The 22,447-nt window shown below is 35.1% G+C and overlaps 1 pseudogene; it reads right to left on the bottom strand.

The window, feature by feature from the left end:
- Positions 1–21,081, bottom strand: part of LOC125961280 (serine/threonine-protein phosphatase 2A 56 kDa regulatory subunit gamma isoform-like) — a 78,805-nt pseudogene extending 57,724 nt beyond the window's left edge.
- Positions 21,082–22,447: the final 1,366 nt, after the last annotated feature.

Raw genomic sequence — 22,447 nt, 5'->3', positions numbered from 1 at the left:
CTGTTTCAGGATCCAATCTAGGTATTTGATTGGTATTTCTCCTTAGTCTCCTCTAATCAGTGGCAATTTATCAGTATCTCTTCTTTCATAACCTTTATACTTTGAAGAGTATGGTCAGGTATTTTACAGAATGTTCCAAATCATTCTGGAATGGGTTTTCTGTTGTGTCATGATTCACTTAAAAGTATGAATTTTTGAGAAAAACACCACGGGTGAAGTGCCCTTCTTTTGGTATTTTAACAGCAGGTCATGGTACCAACTAGACTTCTTACTAGAGAGGTTAATCCTGATCACGTAGTTAGGGTGGTGTCCCACTGTAAAGTCACTGCTTTTCCCTTTCCATTCTCTGCTTGTGAGAAGGGAGTTCAGCCTACACTCAAAGCAGGGGGTGAGGGAAATTAAATTATTTCGTAAAACTGTGGATATATGTTAAAACTACCACTGTAATTAATATCTCTCATTTTCAGCATTTATTATGTTCCTAGAGTTGTACTGAAAACTTTACCTGTATTTTAGAATTTAAGTTAATTTTCACAACAGACATTGTGTCTCTTTAAAATTTCTCTAGTTTGCTTAGAATGTTTTGATATTCCTAAAAGTTATGAACCTTATTTTTTCCAGCAGTTATTTCTGCACATCACATATTTTACCCATACCTGACTGCATGTCCTTACCTGTCCCCAGCTCCATGTCTAGCCAAAACTTAAAAAACCCAGTCTACTTAGATCCATTATAAATCTTGATGCAAATCATGGAAAGATTTCAAAGCCCTACCATAAACAAAACAAAAACAAACAAATAAAAACCATCTTCACTTCCCTGGACTTTACAGTTCCCTCTGTCTCTGTCTCCTGTCTCACTTTACGGCAAACCTTTTCCTAATAACTGTTCATACTCCCCCTCTCTACTCCCTTACCATTCTGTCTTATACATACTTATACATACTTCACTTCAAGTTCTGTCTCCACTATGTCACAAATTGCCTCTTATTCTTTATTCTCTATTTGCAAAGCCACAGACCAAGCTTCATCAATTTATCCAACGTCTAGGAGCATTTTATAGCTTATTAATTATTCTCTCCTTAACAATTTCTTTTTTCCTTTTCACTTGGTTTACACAGTCTTTACTTTCTTCATCTTTTTCCACCCACCACACTGCCCACTCTTTAAAACCCTTTGTAACTGGTCATTTTTCTTCTTCCAAGTTCTAAAAATTAGAGTTGCTTAGTAAACAATCTTTTTAAAAATAAATAAATTAATTTTATTTGGTTGGGTCTTCGTCGCTGCTCATGGGCTTTCTGTAGTTGTGGCGAGTGGTGACTACTCTGCGTTGCGGTGCACGGGCTTCTCATTATGGTGGCTTCTCTTGTTGCGTACCACGGGCTGTAGGCATGCAGGCTTCAGTAGTTGTGCCTCATAGGCTCTAGAGCGCAGGCTCAGTGGTTAAGGCGCTCGGGCTTAGTTGCTCCCTAGCATATGGGATCTTTCTGGATCAGGGATCGAACCTGTGTGCCCTGCATTGGCAGGCGGATTCTTAACCACTGCGCCACCAGGGAAATCCCAGTAAACAACCTCGACTCCTCTAACAGGTTGTTATTTTCATTCAGGTCAACATCACAAATGTAACATATCTTGGACAAAAACTTTGAGTTTCTTCTAATCTGCTCTTCATCTAGGTCCTGATCTCAATGAACGGCATCATTGTTCACTTGCTTGCTCAGATTATAAGATTAACCGGCATACCTGACTCTTCTCTTCTCTAGTAACCAATATCCAATGCCTCACAAATCCTATTGGCTCAACCTTGAAAATATTTTCTGCATATGACTACCTGTCACTTCTACTGCCACCGCAGGGGTTGAATCCACAAATACACCCTTACGAGGCAAATAATTTTTTCTTTGCAGTCTCCTAACTAAGCAGTCCCCAACTTTCTGGCGCCAGGGACCGGTTTCATGGAAGACATGATTCAGGCAGTAATGCGAGCGATGGGGAACAGCCGATGAAGCTTTGCTCACTCGCCCGCCACTCCCCTCCTGCTGTGTGGTCCAGTTCCTAACAGGCCGCGGACCAGAACCGGCCCATGGCCTGGGGGTTGGGGACCCCTATTGATTTCCCTACTTCCAAACTTATTCCACAGTAGTCTCCTTCCCATAAGGTAGCCAGTGTGATCATGTAAAAATAGAAATAATATTTTTTCACTGCTGTTATCAAAGTTCTCCAAATTTCTCTTAAACAAAAAATAAAATTCAGATTCTTATCATGGTCTGAAAACCTTATGAGATCTGACCTCTGGCTGCTTTGGCAAGTACATTTCTACATTTCATTTCTCCCTTATCAAGTCATTGCCCTCACTTCTCTTATTTGAATATGAGTTCTTGCTGCAGCCCAGGACTTGGCACCTCCTTGATCCACCTGTAGATAACACTCTTTCGTAGATATTATCATGGCTTCCTCTTATGCTCCTTTTATTCTGTTTTGTTCAAGAATTATAACTTCAGAAGGGGCTTTCTTCACCGCTCTATCTAAAAGAGCACACGTCTAACTCTATATTCCCTTAGTCTACTGAATTTTTCTTCATTGCTCTACTATTATCTCACATTAAGTTATTCAGTTTTTGCTGTTGTTGTTTTTTATCCTCACAAGAATGTAAACTCCATCACAGGAGTGATTGTGTCTGTTTTATTCTCTGCTGCATGCTCAGAGTCTGGGAGAGGGTCTGGCACACAGTGAGTACTCAATGACTATTTTCTGCATGATTTTTTTAAATAAACATTTTAAATGATGTAAATAATAAAATAAAATAAAAATTATCATAAAATAATAAATAAAAGAAGCAAACAAAATTAGCTTTGTTGTTAGACCTATAATTACCTTCTACCCCTACTTTACTTCTTAGGTTTTCCCTTTTTCACTTCAATCATATCTGATTTAGTTCCCATCTTCAGTCTTCTTGCTATACTGCCAGCATCTGTGGTGCTCCAGCTAGAAAGATTTGCCTTACTCACAAGGTTCTTTTGGAGACAAAATCTCGCTTCTGAAATCTGGCCTCCACTGGACTTATGAGGCATTGGTTTCTATTCAATAAATAAGCTGTAATATTACCTCTCAAGGCTATTATAATAATTAAATGAAACAAGGCACTTGAAAGTACTCTCTAAACTAAAAAATCCCTAGGAGATATTATTTATTAGTTGTATGCTTTATTATTTTCTACCAGCAGCCACAAACCTATGTCCTTAGTGAGATAAATCTGCACAGCAAAAATCTAAATCTCTAATTAATTATGTCCATTAAGATACACGTAAATGAAGCATGTTGCATAGTGTTTTGGATAGCTGGTAGTTCTTTTTCGTACCTTTTCCACTTCATACCTGTTGACTTTCTCATCTTTTTCTTGAGAATTATTGTGCAGTAGGAGCTAGAAATAACTCTGAAATTTTTCCCTTTGGAATTTTGTATAGAACTGATGCTCATCAATTCATTTATTTTTAAACTTCCACCATAAGTTTACCTGATTCATCCATCTACATAAACGTAACTATAATTTATTTGATCTTATTTAGAAATGCATCTTCCCCTCAAAAAACATTTTCTGTTTGCAATTTTTAATTTCTCTTAATAAAATAGTAATAATTATCTAGAATTTGTAATCTCTAATACTATTTGACCATGTCTATAATGGTTTCTATTATAGAAACTGGCTTAGCATAATAAATGCTACATAATTTCTCATATCAAGTTTTACACATTTATTTTACTACTTTAATAAGTCATGCCCACCACCAATGACAGTAGTACTAAATCAAATACAAAGATCTTTTGGTATGCTGTGATATTTTACTTTAACATTTTATAATGGAACATATTCTGTAAGTTAAGTTCATTTTCCATTACTGCCAAAAGCAGACTTTTTTATCCTTTTACCACTATCTCAAGTATTCTGTTTACAAATGTCATTTCAGATAAAGTTATCTGATTAAACTAAAAGCTTTTGAACAGCAAAGGAAACCATTGACAAATTGGAAAGACAGCCTACTGAAAGGGAGAAAATATTTGCAAATGATATGACCAATAAGGAATTAATGTCCAAAATATAAAAACAGCTCAAACAACTCAATACCTATAAAACAAACAATCCGGTTAAACACCAGGCAGAAGACCTGAATAGAAAATTTTCCAAAGAAGACATACAGATGGCTAACAGCTACATGAAAAGATGCTCAACATTGCTAATCATTAGGAAAATGCAAATCAAAACCAAAATGAGATATCACTTACACTTGACAGAAAAGCTGTCATGAAGAAGTCTAAAAATTACAAATGTTGGTGAGGTGAGGTTGTGAAAAAAAGGGAACCCCTGTACACTGTTGGTGGGAATGTAAATTGGTGCAGTCACTATGGAAAACATTATGAAGCTTCCTCAACAAACTGAAAATAGAATTACCATATGATACAGCAATTCCACTCCTGGTTATATATCCAAAACATGAAAATACTAATTCAAAAAGATACCTGAACCCGAATGTTCATAGCAGCATTATTTACAATAGCCATGATATGGAAACAACTTGTGTCCATCGATGTATATATTTACAATGGAATATTAATTGCTCAGTCTTAAAAAGAATGAAATTCTGCTATTTGCAACAATGTGGATGAACCTAAAGGGTATCATTCTTAGTGAAGTAAGTCAGACAGAGGAAAACAAATAGTGTATGTTATCACATATGTGGAATCAAAAAAATAAAAGAATCGAATGTACATAACAAAACAAAAAAACTCACAGATATAAAAAACAAATTGGTTACCAGTGGGGAGAGGGAATTGAGGAGGGACAAATAGGGGTATGTGATTAAGGGATCCAAACTACTATGTATAAAATAGATAAACAACAAGGCTATATTGTACAGCACAGGGAAATATAGACATTATTTTGTAATAACTTTAAATGGAATATAAACTATAAAAATATTGAATCACTATGTTATACACCTGAAATTAATATAATATTGCAAATCAACTATACTTAAATTTTTAAAAAGTAAAACAAAAGTTGCTTTTAAGTCGATCATCAATTTTACTACAAGATGAAAGGAATCATTATCCTTTAATGGCACGGTTATGCACAGAATCTTGTTGGAGCTCTTATTCTACAAGGGAAGTTCTCTGGATTTTGCTTCTGTTCTTCAACTGGATGTACTATCTAAGACCTAATAAGGTTCCATCTCTAGATCATCAATATGCAGCTATATTGTCAGTTATTTCAATCCTTCTGGTCTCAGGCAAATTAGAATGTCTCCAAGATTCAAATATTTTAAAGTTTTGTTCTGTTTTGGTATTTTAAAAATTATCAGGCAGTGTTGCATGGTAATGTTTTTCCTATAACATTAACTCACTGCATCTCTGAATCTTTTTCTAAATTATTATTGACAAAAGGATAAAAGGCAAAGGAAGCCAGATAGCAGAGGTATTTCTTTATGAGAAGTGCATATTTCAGATCATGTTGACCTCTTTGTGTTGCCTATTTGGAGCTGTGCTGACATTGCCATAGTATTTGTGCTGCTAAGTGTGAAGATAGAATCAACCAAACCCTCAGATGATTTGTCCTTTGGGTGCTAATGACATTGAATCTCACAGTGATTCTAAATTTTCCATGGTCACTTCACACCCCCAGGCTTTTCAGCCACAGCAGTTGAAATAAAACCTTTAGAGTCTTAGTTATCCTTTTAGGACTTTGAGATATATTTTATGGAAAATATTCACATTTTCTGACCCAAAAATATAGAAAATATATGTTCAGATTTTAATAAAAATGAGAGTCATGTACAGTTGGAACTTGCCTTAATCGACCTCAATGCAGTGGATTCACTGGATCAACAAGTGAACTCCATTTCTTCTGTAAAGCATGTGGAATGATGCTCTTGGTGCGCTGTGTTCTCATTCCTCGTGCTCCACTCTCTAATATGTTGGCGGCCTCCACTGTCATCAGTTGAGCTGTATGTTTGAGAGTTACTCATATTTGTTCCCAAACTGACTAATGCCTGCTGTCCTTGTCATTGCAGTTACGTAACTTAATTAAATCTTACATGAACCAAATAAAAAGAAAGAGAATAAATGTTTCTATAAAAAATACCAAATCTTTTGGAATTCTTGAAAAGTCATGGCACTGAATTTAAAACCAGTTGTGCCATACAACTATTAAAGGATAAAAATGCGCACACACAATACTCTAAAGGATGCTGAATTGGAAACTGTAGATGTTGAATTATAGGTGATTTATGCTAGAAAGATGAGTCAGAACTGTAATCAGCAGTAGTATTACAAAGAAAAATTCTCCCATATTGCATAAAACACTGTTATTTTGTTGAATAAATACAGAGACAAATGTTTTAAATTAAAATATTTGAGGTCTCTGGATATTTTTAATGATTCTCATCTTTAACTGAATTTTGATAAACTATCGGTTATTAGCATCCAAGATATTTTAGGTAATATGTCATTATTGTGAACAAGAGGGTGGAACCATGACAATAAGAAGAGACTGAGACTACACAGTACAAGTATTGGGTTGGTCAAAGAGTTCGTTCGGGTTTTTCCGTAACATCTTATGGAAGAAGCCAAATGAACTTTAGGGCCAACCCAATACAACTATATTAAATGAAACTATTTCTTTTAAGATAATAAAACTATAGAATTGGGAAAAATTTTTTTGTCAATATTAACTCAATTGAGTGCCTACTTAAACTGGAAATTGCTCTTTTGAGACTGCACCATCCTTCCAAATTCTTGCAAAGATAAGGTCTGGAGCATTCTGGAAATGGAACCACAAACATCATATCTTTGATAATACCATCCTGTTGCTTTTATTTCTTACCCAGTTTATATATTTATATTTTTATATATATATATATGCAAAATATACATATACATGTATGGGTTTTATATATTCTTCATTCTACTAGAGCAGAGGCATTAGTCTGGCATTTTTTAATGAACTCAATATTTAAATAGAAATTAAATGTAATTGAAACTCTGTAAGATACCCAGAGAAGCATTATTTCAATAGGATTCAAGAATACTTAGAAAAATCTTAAGTACACTCAATAAAATAATCAGTTTTTTAATTATAGTTTATAAAAACACTCATGAAAATAATAAAACATACATCACATCAAGAAAAAGGAGGTCAGCAAGGTTATGAGTAATTTATTAAAAATAACATACAAATTCACAAAATATTAAAATCAATGCACCATGAAAATATTTGTTTACTAATTAAAATGAGGTCAGTATACTCTCCTGGAATTCAGTTGAGTGGAACATGAGAAAAACATATCTCTGCAGTTCAACACACATTTATACAAGAGCAAATAATTTCTGTTTTCTTATTCAGAATCAATGAAACAAAAGATTAAAACAAGTCCTTAATTTCTACCCATTTGATTCAATGTATTGTATCCTATATTAAGTGATAATTTCTCCTGGTCTAAATAATAGTGTTGAGTTAGCATTACTTTTCTTAGTTTTATTCTTTATTTTTTAACAAACCAAGAGTTTCTAAAAGGAAAAAAGACATAGGAGCTTAATTATTAGATGTAAATTATTTTTCTTAACTTGTAATAAGTTATTTTCTGTATCTTGTGAATATTATTGAAACTTCAGATGCTTTCGCTCAGTGTTAGTTATATGCTTTGGAATACATTTTTGAAATATAGCATATATGCATAAAAGTTCAAAGATCAGAAATGTTCAGTTGTATAAATTCTTGAAATGTTGAGCACAGCTGTGTAACTAGTATTCTAGTCAAGGAAAACAATATTCCACTGACCCATAATGCCTCCTACTCCATTGGAGTCACTACCTTTTGAAAGGTAAACACTATGCTTACTTCCAACACTAAAGATTAGGTTCTCCTGTTTTAAAATTATATATAAATGGAACCATGCAGTTGTTAACCATTGTGCCTGGATTCTCTTGCTTATGGTTTGAGATGGATCTATGTTGCTGTGTTTAATGCTAGATCATTAATTCCCATTACTATGTAATATGCTACTGTCTACTGCTGGGAGGCATTTTCTTATTTCCAACTTTTCACTATATAAATATTTTAATATTGTGGTGCATATTTTTAGTGACAATTCGCATACAGAGATAAACTTAATGTTATAACTGGCATGTCAGTTTGCTCAATAAAATAACATAAAGTAGTTGTCAGTAAATTGACTCACTCATGTGTCTCTATTATTCATGATAATATTGTAAATAATACACTTTGTCTATGTTAATCTTAAAAATATATTTGTATTGGATTAGGTACCACCAGTTCTTCGATATTATTGTTCTGATTAGTATCATAACGTTAGTAGCATGGGAAGCAATATCTGAAAGAAATCAGAGCACGTGCCATAACTTATTTACACTACTTAGGGAAGTCTCAGATTAACCTGACGCTCTTGATGATGACAACCCACTTAGGGTGATACGTCTATGCCAAATGCTCTTCATCTTACATGAAATACTGATTAGAAAAGATGCTTTACTTCTTAAGTAAGTTAATAATATGATATTGCTGTGGACTTCCATTATTCTATGGTGTTTTTGAATTATTATATTAAGCAAAAATACATCTGTAACTGACTAACACAGGAAATTATGCCTTCATTTCTACATCATGAAGGTCAGAAATAAAGGAAGAAAACTAACATTACTGAATTATTTCACCTTAGTTTTCATTCTTGATGGAATATGAAATTAAATTTCATTATAAGCAACGTGTACAGGGGGTGGGTAGAGAGTTGTGCAAAGACACAACTAGGCATATAAACAAATTGAGCTGATTATAGAAATAGTGTCTATAAGCAAAATACAGGGCATTTTTATAATATGTAACTGGTGATATTTTTGGAGCTTCTCAATTCATAGGAGGGATTGAGCTAATTAAAGGAGCCATGCTAAGAAGTGTGTTTCTTATTTATAAAATCATTAGGTTTTTCCATTATCGAAGAAAGGTTTCCATTTCCATTTCCCCCTCTTAAGCTTATTAACATTCACAGATTTGTCAAGGTTATAAAAAGGTTATTATTTGGATTATCTGAAATAGGTAAAAAAAAATGAGGCTTAATTAGTCTTTTTTTAAATATGTGAACTTGTTCAGAAAATTATTATTTGGTATAATGGAAAATACTTTTCCAGTGTGCACCTCTAGGGAATGTTAGGGGTAATTTCTTCATGGTTGTAATGAGACTAAATACAAACTAGTGAAAAAAAAATATTTGCTATGATAACTAATATTTCATAATCAACTTGAAAAAATAGCATTTTGTTACAGAAAGATATATGTTAAGAAATTTAAATCATACACACACACACGTAAACTCATCACTTATCCTGAAGGCTAATTTCTGAGAACTTCATCCAAGCCAGCCACTCATGGATTAAGTTAAAAGATAGATTGATTGCTTACTACATGAAAGTCATTCTGTTATGTGCTAGGAGTGCAAAAAAGGAAAATGCATGTTTTTCTTACTCTTAATGTTCCAAAATATCATTCAAAGAGATAGTTACATAATCAGATAATTATAGTTCAGTTTGTAATGCTGCAGTCCAATAACAGGGCTATGGGCAAAGGTTTCAGAAGTCAAGCAGACACATTAGAAAGTGTTTTCTAGAAGCAGTACCCCCAAACTGAGTGATAGCTGGAAGAATAGTAGAGAAGTTAAAGGAAACTGGTCTTGATATTAGACAGATCTGGGCTCATAACCCAGATCTAACCATTTAACCCCTATAATACTAGTGAAAACTACTGAAGCTTTGTTTCCTTATCTGCAAATGTTGACAAATCACATTTCTGTAGTGAGAATCAAATGGAATGAAGTATATGAATGACTGAGCAAAAAAGTAGTACTCAGTAGCTACTTCAGATGGGTCAAACACCCTTCTCAGCTCATTTCATGGTTAATTTATATAATTCATTCAACACATCTAAAAATAGGAAGGATGCCTGCCCTATGCTTCAAAATTGTACTTCACAGCCTAGAGGGAGTCCCAGTTTTAAAGAAAAGATGCAATTAACCCTTTACAGTTAACCCTTGTAAACCCGAATTTGTATGATTTCAGAAGTAGTATAAGAATTAATGGATTTTGGGCTTCCCTGGTGGCGCAGTGGTTGGGAGTCCGCCTGCCGATGCAGGGGACGCGGGTTCGTGCCCCGGTCTAGGAAGATCCCACATGCCGCGGAGCGGCTAGGCCCGTGAGCCATGGCCGCTGAGCCTGCGCGTCCGGAGCCTGTGCTCCGCAACGAGAGAGGCCACAACAGTGAGAGGCCCACATATCGCAAAAAAAAAAAAAAAAAAAAAAAATATGCAAACAACTAATACACACAATGACTTCCATGAATCTCAGGAGAATTATGCTGAGTGATGAAAGTCAATCCCACGGGGTTACATACTGTGTGATTCCCTATATATAATTCTTTTGCATAACATTTTTTTTAATTGAAGAAAATAGAGATTGAGAACAAATTACTATTAGTCAGTGAATCAAGACAGGAAGGTCAAGATGGGGAGAGGGTCGGAAGGATATGGTTATGTTTATAAAAGGGCAATACAAGGGATCTTTGTTGACAGAACTCTGATGTTGGATATACCAGTCTACACCTCTGATAGAAATGCATAGAACTAAGCATAGACACACACGTGCACACATGTGCAAGCACATAGATGAGTACATGTAAAACCAAGGAAATCTGAACAAGATTGGTTAATTATGTCAATGTCACTTTCCTAGTTATGATATTGTATTACAGATTTTCAAGTTGTTACCAATGGGGAAACTGGATAAAGTGTACACAATATCTCTTTGTATTATTTCTTACAATTGCATGTTAACTTAAAATTATTTCAAAATAAAAAGTTTAATAAAAATGACAGCTAGGAAGAAAGGAGCATTCACTTAGAGTATAAGAACCATTAATGGAAAGCTCTAAGTCAGTAAAGATACCTTTAGTATCTTATTTAAAAAATAGCCAATAGCCTAGAATTTGGTACCTTGGACATTTATATGAAAAAAATGTGAAATAATACTTTTCCCACACAAACAAATCCTTGGAGATTTTGCCACACATTGCACAATCAAAATTTCTAAAGGAATTACTTTGCAAAGAAGCAAAATGATCTTAAGAGTGTCTGAGTTGCAAAAGGGAATAATTGAAGATTCTGAAAAACACATGAGTAAACACTCATTCAACAAACAACAATATCAGTGTCTAATTTGTGAGTGTAGACTAAAAACTTTAGACAAAGCATACTGTAAATTGGGAAGGTTAATCGCTGTTAGTGTTTCTAGTATTAATACGTTCAGAAGAAGGATAAAAATATATTTACTAATTTAGACTTTAAGTGTGAATATTGAAAGAGCTGGAAAACCCTCTGAAGAGAGAAACAGAGTACTACTTCAATAATGTAAAGGAAAAAGTTAGAAAAACTAGAAGAAAAATATGAATTATTGTAAAAGAAGAAGAAAAACTGCATAAGTGAAGCTCAGAAGTTGTTGGCAGAAGTAAATCTAAATGTGTCATAAACCCTCAAATAAATATCCCATTAAAAGAAAAGTCTTGATAAGTTTGAAAAGAATTTAGCAATCTTTATTTAATGAGAATAAACTAAAATTTAGAACACAAAAATATTAATAGTAAAATTAAAGCATTACCAAGGTTAAAGGGTATAACAGAATATTCACATGATCTTAAAGCATCACCTTACTAATGTAAAATGTAAAATGTATTGCTTCACCTGATGATGCTTGAAAAAAGCCTGAAATCCACAGCCCAGGGGAAGGATGAAATACAACACAACGATGAAAGTGAATAAGTTGCCCAACAATGGATTAACTTCACAAATATTCCACTGAGTGGAAAAAAAAAGAAAACTGCAAAAAAACTATACTGTGGTACAATTTATATAAAAGCTTAAAGCCTGCAAAAGGGAAGCAATATATTGTTTGGGGAATGTGCACATATGTGGTAAATCTAGTGAAAGCAATGAGGAGCAGTTACATACAAAATTCGAGAAATGACTTACTTCCAAGGAATGAGATGTTAGGGGAGAGGAACAGTGAGGACCCAGGGTCAGAGGGTGCCTAGGAGATTGGCATAGTTCTATGTATTTAAGTGTGATTAAACCTATGTATGTGTATTTGAGGATGATCACAGGAGTATTTGCATTATTTTCCCACTCTCATTTATATTCTCTGTGTGCATTTATTAAATATTCAAATAGTTTATAATAAAGGAGTATTGGGTAGAATGAAATAAAAGGGAAATAAAATAAGAGTAAGGATTAAATACTGAAATGAGATTATAATAGGAAGTGTAGGTAACTGAAAAATTATGAAACCTGGCCAATTGTCAGGTGAAACTCACCAGGAAGGGAAAAGGGAATTACTGTATAAACAGCACATTAAAGGAGTGACAGAATTTTTCCCCATATATTGCAAAGATGTGCCATGCCTCTCTAAACCAATTACACTCCTACTCCCTGAATCTCCTGTGTAAGAGTCGCCTTGAACCACCCCCCAGCCCCGCCCTTCATGTAAGGCTAGGTTAGTGGTGATGAACTTTTTTTTTTTTTAAAGAAGATGTTGGGGGTAGGAGTTTATTAATTAATTAATTTATTTTTGCTGTGTTGGGTCTTCGTTTCTGTGTGAGGGCTTTCTCTAGTGTGGCAAGTGGGGGCCACTCTTCATCGTGGTGCGCGGGCCTCTCACTATCACGGCCTTTCTTGTTGCAGAGCACAGGCTCCAGACGCACAGGCTCAGTAGTTGTGGCTCACGGGCCTAGTTGCTCCGTGGCATGTGGGATCCTCCCAGACCAAGGCTCGAACCCGTGTCCCCTGCATTAGCAGGCAGATTCTCAACCACTGCACCACCAGAGAAGCCCCGATGAACTCTTTTTTGCTTTCGCTTGTGTGTAAAAGTCTATCACTCCTTCAAATCTGAATGATAGCCTTGACAAATATAATATTCTTGACAAATAGAATATATCACGCTGCTCCCTTCTGGCCTGCAAAGTTTCTGCTGAAAAGTCAGCTGATTGTTTTATGGAAGTTCTGTTCCATGTAACTAGTTGCTTTTCTCTTGTTGCTTTTAAGATTCTTTAACTTTAATTCTTGCCATTTTAGGTGTAATGTGTCTTGGTACAGAACTCTTTGGGTTCATCTTGTTTGGGACTCTCTGTGCTTCCTGGACCTGGATGTTTGTTTCCCTCCCCAGGTTAGGGAAGTTTTCAGTTACTGTTTCTTGGAATAATTTTCTGCCACCTGTAGGAGATAGATATTTACAATGTAGGCCTGAAGTAGCACATATAGGGGTTCAGAATGGGCCTCCCCAAAATGTGACATGAGGATTATTTTTTCTTTTTGCATGAGGATTATTTTGAGCTAAAGGCAATCATGATTCTGCAGGTTCAAGTGAAACTACTGCTCTTTACGTAGAATATTTTAAATATATATATAAATATATGATATAATGAAGCAATACAGCTTCTTTTCAGATGATTAAGTAAAATGTGCTTAGTGAAGTATTCAATGATATACTTGAAAAATATTTAATCCAAGGCATCTCTCTCTGTCTGTCTCTCCTTCTTACACAAAAAATTGATTAGACCTCAAAGATATGTTGTGGTGTTTTAGAGATGGTTAATTAATATAACAAAGGTGTACACTTTATCTCAATAGTGCTTGTAATCATTTATGAAAACATTTATATCAGTCTAAATAATCTACTTCAGGAGTTTCAAAATATCCATCTCTTGCTTAAGGTACAATGTTATATCCAGATCTGCACTCACTTTGGACCAACTGCATTCCTCTAAATATTTAGTTTACAAAGCTGTCACTAGGCTTTACAACTGCATGAAAGGACTAAAGGTTTCATTCATTTTTATGTAAAGCAAGATTATGACAAGAAAAATGAAGTGGAGGTTCCAATACATTTTTTGCAGACTGGAAGCAACAATCTTTATCTGTACCTAATGAAGAAGTAGATGTAAAACCATGCAAAGAAAGGATGCAAGCAACTGATACAGAGAAAGCAGAGATGGAGCAAACAGGTGGTTTGGACACAGCAGGAGCTGATAATGACTGGATTAATGATGGTGGAAAAATATGACCAGATGCAATAAAGTCAGATGTATTTCAGCACAGGCTACTGAATTTTAGAGGACAGAATCAGAAACCCAACTGTGGCACTTACGGTTGATACAAGAAAGTTGCCAGCACTTGAAAACAATGCAGTGTTTCTGTCTTATTGAACAAAGTATTCAGTATTAGCCTCCAGGATTGATAAATTATTTCTACACTTTTATTGTGAAACTTGTATGGAAAATCTAGTTATTGGATAGGAATTTAAGAGGGTATTTGTATGCAGCTAAAGAAATGAATATGTGTTTTCTATGGAGCACAGTAGCATAAAGTGTAGGAAAAAGGGCAAAAGTACAAGGAAGAATGGCCATCTTTAACTAATAACCCTTGATATGTCACCAAAATTTTGATTCAGTCTTTCATACAATGAAATACATCAATCTAAAAAATTTCGTAGTCACAGTGTGGTAAAAATACTAAGACTTTTCGTATACTATGACATTTTATTCCTCGAGAGAGAAGTACAAAGAGAAAACTGAATGTAATTGTCCCCTTTTTCTTTTCTTATTTCCTTCTACAAAAGAATTTAGATAAAATTATTTTAAGTATTTTAACCACCAAAGTATTATTTAAGTCCTAAATTAAAAATCAGTTTTAAAAATTTATCTTATTTCAAGTAATTTAAAGTTAGCTTCTAGGCTATATAATATTTGTGCATGGTATATATCACTTTTGAAAACTAAGAACTTTGTTGAAGATTTCAAATATAGTAACTGTTACAGCACCGCCTCAGACAACTTTTACCTGTTTGCCCCTCCTGTTATAAAAGAGTTACTCAGGGAAAAAGATCTTACATTTCTACATAGATTCTAAGTGCCTGTAGATCACTAAATAACGTGAATCTGGCCAGTGATTAGCACAGTAGAGTAAAAGGTCTGTACATGTGCTGTCTGTTCCCTTAGTCTATATCCATAAAATGCCAGTCAGAATTTTGAATGATTAACCTGACATAACATGAAAAGTTAACACAGATGGATGCCCAGATTGCATGCTGGCATTATATGTCAGTAGTTAAAAAAACATTAATATTAATATAGTATGTGGATATAGAAAAAATCATTTATTGGGGAAATGGGTAACTCAGGAGTATCAGGGATAGGGCAGAACAGAAACAGAGAGTGTGGCATGAATTCTAATTCCAGTTTTCTCACTAGAATGTAAACACTATCAGGGCATGCTTTTTTCCTATTTTGTTTACTGTTGCAGCCCCAGCCCCTAGGAAAGTTCCGGATATACAGATGGTGCTCAACAATATTTTCTTTAAAAAAAACTTGTGGATCAGAGGCTTATAATAAAGGCCACAAGAGTGCGTGCACGCGCGTGCACATGTATACACACACACGCGCGCACACACACAAATGCCACGAGGTGAAGCGGAGTTAAGGATCCTGTCAGGAGCACTGGGCATCTGAGAAATGGGCTCAGCCGCCAGTATGGGTGGGGACTCGATGGTGAGCTCCACACCTCTGCCCCCCAGGGAACTGGCAGAGATCCTGCGAGGACGCTTTCTGTCCATAGATCACCTATGGTTTTAATCAAAGAGAGTAAAACAGGAGTGTTCTCAGATCCCTGAGAGGACATGGAGTGGCCGTAATCCCAGTGTGGTACCGATAGAATCAGGAGAGTCATTCCCTGCTCTCCTCCACTGGCTCAGTGGAGAAAAATTAAGTCTATGCACCCTTGCCTGATTCAAAGCCTCTCCTGGTTACTGTCTGGGAAACAAAATGATCTGAATTCCGGCATCTTACTCCAGCTGCCTGTGTGTTCCTATTACCACTACCATTGCCTTACCCTAAAAACTGCAAGCCATTTTCTTCCTCATTTCTTATATTTGCAATTCCCACAGCTGTATTAGTCTACTTAAGTCGATTCTACTACAGGATCCAGAGCCCAGTGACAACACAGACATGAGTTCTCTGTCTCCTCATGTGAAAATATTTCTCCAAAAATGTCACATTTCCCTCCTAAGCACCAGTGAAAAGTGAAGAGGGAGGACACTTGAAATAGATCAATAGTCATAAAGAATCCCGAGAGGAATCCTGTGAGGAAGAAAGGAAATGGAAGGGATGAAGCTAGAGCATCCCATACCATCTGGTTAACTACGGTAACAACACAAACACCCCAAGATCTCAGTTACTTAAAGTATTACAGCTTTATTGCTCTCACATGGCACAGGAGGGTTCTGCAGTGTGCTCTTATTCAGGCTCCATCAAATATGTGGATTCTCCAAAGCTTTGGACTCAGACTCCCACCCAGTTTCCTTTGAATCCAGCCAGGAGGTAAGGGAAAGGGAAAAGCTGTGGGGGACTTTTCAGGTTTTATGTTCTAGGCATGCAGACATCATTCATATTCCACCCATATTCCATTGGTCAGAGCACAGTCACATGGTCTTAACTGCAAGGCAGCATGGAAAAGGCAGTATATGCACCCAGAAAAAAGAAAATGTGGGGTTGATAAAAACACAACATTTATCCTGCAAGCATCTGCTCATCTAACTGTCAATAATTGATTTCATTCTTTATCACACAGAATGTGCTCATTCCTTGCAAAGGGACACATCACAAAGTCTAATATCTAGCTTTAGGCAGTCACTTTAGCTTTAAATCCAGGGTTTCCAGGTGACACACACTCCTTCCCATCATGTCCAGACATAGCTGATGCTTTTGTGTTTGAACCATAACACATATTAAATATGCAGTACAAAGGATAGTATAACAGCAGCCCAAACTCCCATTTAGAATAAAAGAAGAATGAAAGATGAGGAAAAAACCCACCAACACAGTAGTCATCAGTCCACAGCTATCTGAAATCCTCTGGACAGACACTGCAATGATATCCTACCTGGGGAGTGGGGACGTTCCTTGATTGTGCCCCACTTCTGCGTTATTCTCCAGGTTCCTGTCTTCCTTGTCTTTTTCCCCCTATAGCTGAGGAGAATATTGCTTTTATTAGTCAGGGTCCTTTAATTACCACGTGAATTTTGGATCTGTATGAATTTTGTAATTTCTGCAAAAGAGCAAGCTTGATTTTTTATAGGGATATAGGGATTAAAGTGAATCTGTATATCACTTTATGAAGTATTACCATTTTAGGAATATTAAAATTTCCAATCCATGAATATGGGATGTCTTTGTATTCACTGAGGTCTTTTAAAATTAACTTTAATGAATGTTCTTACATTTCTTTTGTGAGATTTATTCTTAAGTATTTTTTGAAGTTATTGTAAATATAATCGTTTTTCTAATTTCATTTACGGAGTATTTGGTATTAGTCTGTAGACATGTAATTGGTGTAGCTTTACTTCTTTCTTTCCAATCTGGGTGTTTCTTTTTTATTTTTCTCTCATAACTACCCTGACTAGAACTTCCAATACAGTATAGAATAGAAGCGGTAAGAGTAGATATCCTTGTCTTGTCCCTGGTCTTACGGGAAGTTTTCATTTTTTTACCACGAAGTTTGATGAGTTTGATGGGTTATGGTTTTTCATAAGTTGAGAAAGTGCCCTTCCATTCCTACTTTGTTGACTGGTTTTATCATGAAAGGCTTAGATTTTGTCTAATGTTTATTATGTATATAGTGAAATATTCATGTGTTTTTTTCTTTATTATATGAATAGAATGTACTATCCTGATTGATTTTTGTACACTGAACTAACCTTGCATTTCTGGGATACATACTACTTGGACATGGTATATATTTTTTTAATGTGTTGCAAGATCTATCTGTTAGTATTTTTTGAGAATTTTTGTGTATATATTTGTAAGGGATTTTGGTCTGTACCTTTCTTTCCTTGTGATGTATTTGTCTCATTTTGGTATCAGGATAATACTAGCCTCATAGAATGAGTTAGAAAATATTTCCTCTTCTGCTGTTTGGAAAAGTTTGTGAAGGATTTATATTATATCTTGCTTAAATGTTTGGTATATCTCACCAGTGATGCTATCTGGTTCTGAATTTTTCTTTGGGCAAGGTTTCCTTCCCCTCTTTTATTAATTGTTAATTAAACTAGTAGAATTTTCCCCCAGAATTGAGATATAACTAACATTTAATACTGTATAAGTTTAAAGTGTTCAACATAATGATCTGACATACGTATGTATTATGAAATGATCATCACACTTAGTTAACATTCATCACCTCTCAAATTTTAATTTTTTTCCTTATTATGAGAACTTTTCAGATCTACTATCTTGGTGACTTTCTAATATACAATATAGTAATAAAAATACTGTATTTTAAATTAATAGATTTTATAGAGGAATTTTAGTTTACAAGTGGGAGTTTTTTGATTACTAGTTCAATCTCTTTACTTGTTATAGATATATTCAAGTTTTCTATTTATTTGATATCAGTTTCAGTAGTTTGTTTCTTTCTAAGAACTTGTTAATTTAATCTAGGTTGTATAAATTGTTGCCATGCATACATTTTTGCATTTTACCTTTTTTATCTTTTTCTAAAATTTCTGTAAGATTTTTAGTAACAATCCCTCTTTTATTTCTGATTTTAGTAAACTTGAGTCATTTTTTTATTTCATCAGTCTAAATGTTAATTTTTTATCTTTTCAAAGAACCAATTATTGGTTTTATTATTGATTCTCTATTCTCTGTCTTATTTTTCTGCTCTAATTTTTATTGTTTTCTTCATTCTCCTTGTTTTGGGTTTAATTTGCTCTTTAATTTCTAGTTTCCTAACATGTAATCTAATAGTTAGATTATGAATTCAACATTTTTTTCATTTACATATACATGTACTCACAAATTTTCCCATAAGTAATGTGTTAGCTACATCTTGAAAGTTTATGGTATGTTGTATTTTTGGTTTTGTTCACGTCGATGTATTTTCTAATCTTTCTTCCTTTTATGACTGCTTCATTATTTAATAGTGTTGTTTATCTTCCACATATTTGTGAATTTCTCAAATTTCCTTCTGTTATTGATTTCTAATTTTACTCTATTATGATCAAGGAACATATTTTGTATTATTTCAGTCTTTTAAAATTTATTGAGGATTGTTTTATGGGTTCATATATGGTCTGTCAGAGAATGGTTTATGTGCACTTGAGAAGAATAGCAATTGGAACACTCAAAAGTTATATTTGTTCTAAGGGCGCCTGGTTACACAATAAGTATTTTCAGTCTCCGGCCTCTCAGCAGGAACTTGGTCGAGGCTGTGAGGAGCTGTGTCCGCGAAGAGAGCTTCCTATTTGCAAAGAGACCCTCATAGCATCACTTTTACCACTTTTTAATGTCCCAGCTATCTTCCCTGTTCATCCCTATGTAATCTCTCTTCACCCAGAGCAAAGGTCAAACTGTAAGATAATATAAAGAGGATTTTCCTAACTCTTTGCTCACAAAAACAAAACAATTAAAATTTTGATCTTCCCAAGTTATATGATGTAAAGGAGAAATCAAACAAGTTAACTTAACTTGAAGGTCAGTATGTTTATGATTTTATGAGTTACAGAATCTTAATGAGAGAATTCTCTAAATCATAGAAGCAGAAGTAGAAACATAATAGTACCTGTTATTTATTTTGTTCCTGTGTTTAAATAACAGTAATCATCTTGTAACCCCCATGTATTTCTGATTTATTCAGTATAGTCCTTGGACACCTGTTGGAATTTTCAAAATCTTTGGTTTACAATAATACTTTCAAGCAATTAAAGCTTTGTGCACATATTGTATTTTTAAAGACCTTTGTATCCAAAATACTATGCTGTTGAATGTGGGCAACCTCGTTTTGAGGTCTAAGGTTGCCTCTAATGTGTTTCCATAATCTGTTGTCCGTTGACTCAAATCCAGACCTGTTGTTCTGCTCGACATGTCCCTTCAACATGATGTAATATTATTTATCATTCTTCTTTGATGTTAAGTCTCTGGCTTTGTATTCTCTTCATGTACCTGGACATGTTTCTTTTCTGTCTCTCTCTTTTTTTGTTGTTTTTAAGCAAACACGAGACAATACCTTTGTAATTCTATCAGGAAGTTTTCGTTTCAAGGAAAGATTGTTTCCCTGATGTTTATTTTAGATTAGGGCAAAGAAAATGAGCATATAATGTTTAAATTCTACTTCCATTTTTGAGAACATTACATATTATACCCCTAGAATTAAATACTTGATATCTTCCATTTGCAAAAAAATTATACCCTAGTATTATTACAGTTAACTGCTATTTGTATCTTATTTAGCTTTTCAAAACTATGTGGTAAATTCTTGTTTTAATAATATTCACTGAGGCATTTATTTTGCTCCTGTTTTTCTACATCTTGTCTTTAAAATAATATTAAACTTAAACGGATGTCCACTTAAGCCCCTATTAGTCGATACATGTATATACATATGCATCTCCTTAACCTTACTTAATTTCCAAAGAATAAAAATGACCAGGTCATAATTCCACCTAACACGATACAACTTTCTTGTGTACAACTGAAAATGTACTAATCCCTTCCCCAGAAGATGAGACAAAGTTCTTGAGTGACGTTTACTCTTCTCCTGGATACCTCATAACTTAAATGCTCTGATGTAAAATTAACAAAACTTAAATACTATGATATAAAAGCAGTTCATCTTATGTTATATGATAAAGAAATAAGAGAGAAAGGAAAACAAAGATACAGATAGGTACATACACAAACGTATTCATAGCAGAATAAGGAAGAAATACTCATGACAATTATAGTTTTTGTTTCTTTAACTGACTATGTGGTCATAGCTGACATTTACATTTACCTTCCTCCATTACCCATTCCGATTCTCTTTGCCTTTAGCAAGCACCTCCGCTGGTCATTGTTCTTTACCTGGTAGGGTGACCCAAACTTGTATTCCTGAAGGGTCTGGGCCACTAGTAGTCCTGCCTGGATCGCACTGTTGTAGTTTTCCATTGACCTTAATCACAGGACATGGTAATACAAAAGGACATCCTAAGGAATCTCCTGTATTCCAGACATACTCTCTTACCTCTGCTGTGGAGTAGTAGTCTAATATCTCCTTGGTAGTCAGAATGAATCACCCCAACCCACATCATAATTCCCTTACATTTCAGTTCAATGGAATCATTGTTGTGTCTCCTGATAGAAATGTTATCCCCTCTGGAACTAAGACATCTAGGCCAGCAGAGCAGTGAGTCATGAGAACAAAAATTTTGTTAGTGGGTCACTAGGGATAATATTGAGTAGTACTACTCCCATTTCACCTCTTGATTTCTGGACCTGTGAATCCTGGCTATTGGAGAAGTAGCACTGTATATTGGAAGCTGATTCAGAGCTTATAAAGACGTTTGGAGAAGATGCTCCAGCTCTGCAAGGTGTTGCAACCTAGCTGACACTATGACTGAGTCTTCAAAAGGTCACTCTATTATTTTATCAAAACAGCTGCTTCAGGTTGGTAAGGAGCATGGGAAGACCCGTGAATTCCATAAGCGAGGGCCCACTGCCACACTTCTTTTGCTGGAAAATAAGTTTCTTGATCAGAAGCAATACTGTGTATAATACCATGACTGTGGATAAAGCATTCTGAAAGTCCATGGATGGAAATTTTATCCAAAACATCGTATGTAGGGAAGGCAAATCTATATCCAGAATAAATATCAATATATTCCAGTAAGAATAAAATGTTGTCTCTTCCATAATAGAAACGGTCCAATGTAATCAGTCTGCCACCATGTAACTGGCTGAACACCCTGGGGAGTGGTGCAATATTGGGGACCTCAGTGTTGATCTCTCTTGCTGGCAGATAGGGCACTCAATGGTGGCTGTAGCACATTGGCCTTAGAGAGTGGAAGTCCGTGTTGCTGAGCCTGTGGATAACCTCCATTCCTGCTACCCTGGCCTCTTTGTTCATGAGCCTACTAAGCAATGACAGGGATGGCTAGGGAAAGAGGCTGGTTGGTATCCACAGTACAGGTCATCCTGCTAACTTGATGATTAAAATCTTCTTCAGCTGAGGTCACCTGGCTGCTTGTGCCTCTTGTGTACACATTACTTTTTATAACCTATTTAGACGATGCAAGCTACCATAACTCCTACTCAAACTTCAAGTCACAGCTTCTACCACTTTCTGCTGGAAATCTTTCACTTTCTGTACCATGTCATTGTTTGGCCAGTGTGATCCCAAACCAACTTCTTACATCTATCATTTGTCACTATTTTCTCTTTCTGTTCTTGACTGGTGTTTCACAAATATTGGTCTACACACTGGTCAGAATCTATGTTGAAGTTATTATTCTTTTACAAATAAATGAACAAATAA

Source organism: Orcinus orca, chromosome 15 (genome assembly GCF_937001465.1).
Source record: "Orcinus orca chromosome 15, mOrcOrc1.1, whole genome shotgun sequence".
Classification (NCBI taxonomy): Eukaryota; Metazoa; Chordata; class Mammalia; order Artiodactyla; family Delphinidae; genus Orcinus; species Orcinus orca.
The sequence above is the reverse complement of the archived record's forward strand: the minus strand, read 5'-3'. Positions and strand labels throughout refer to the sequence as shown.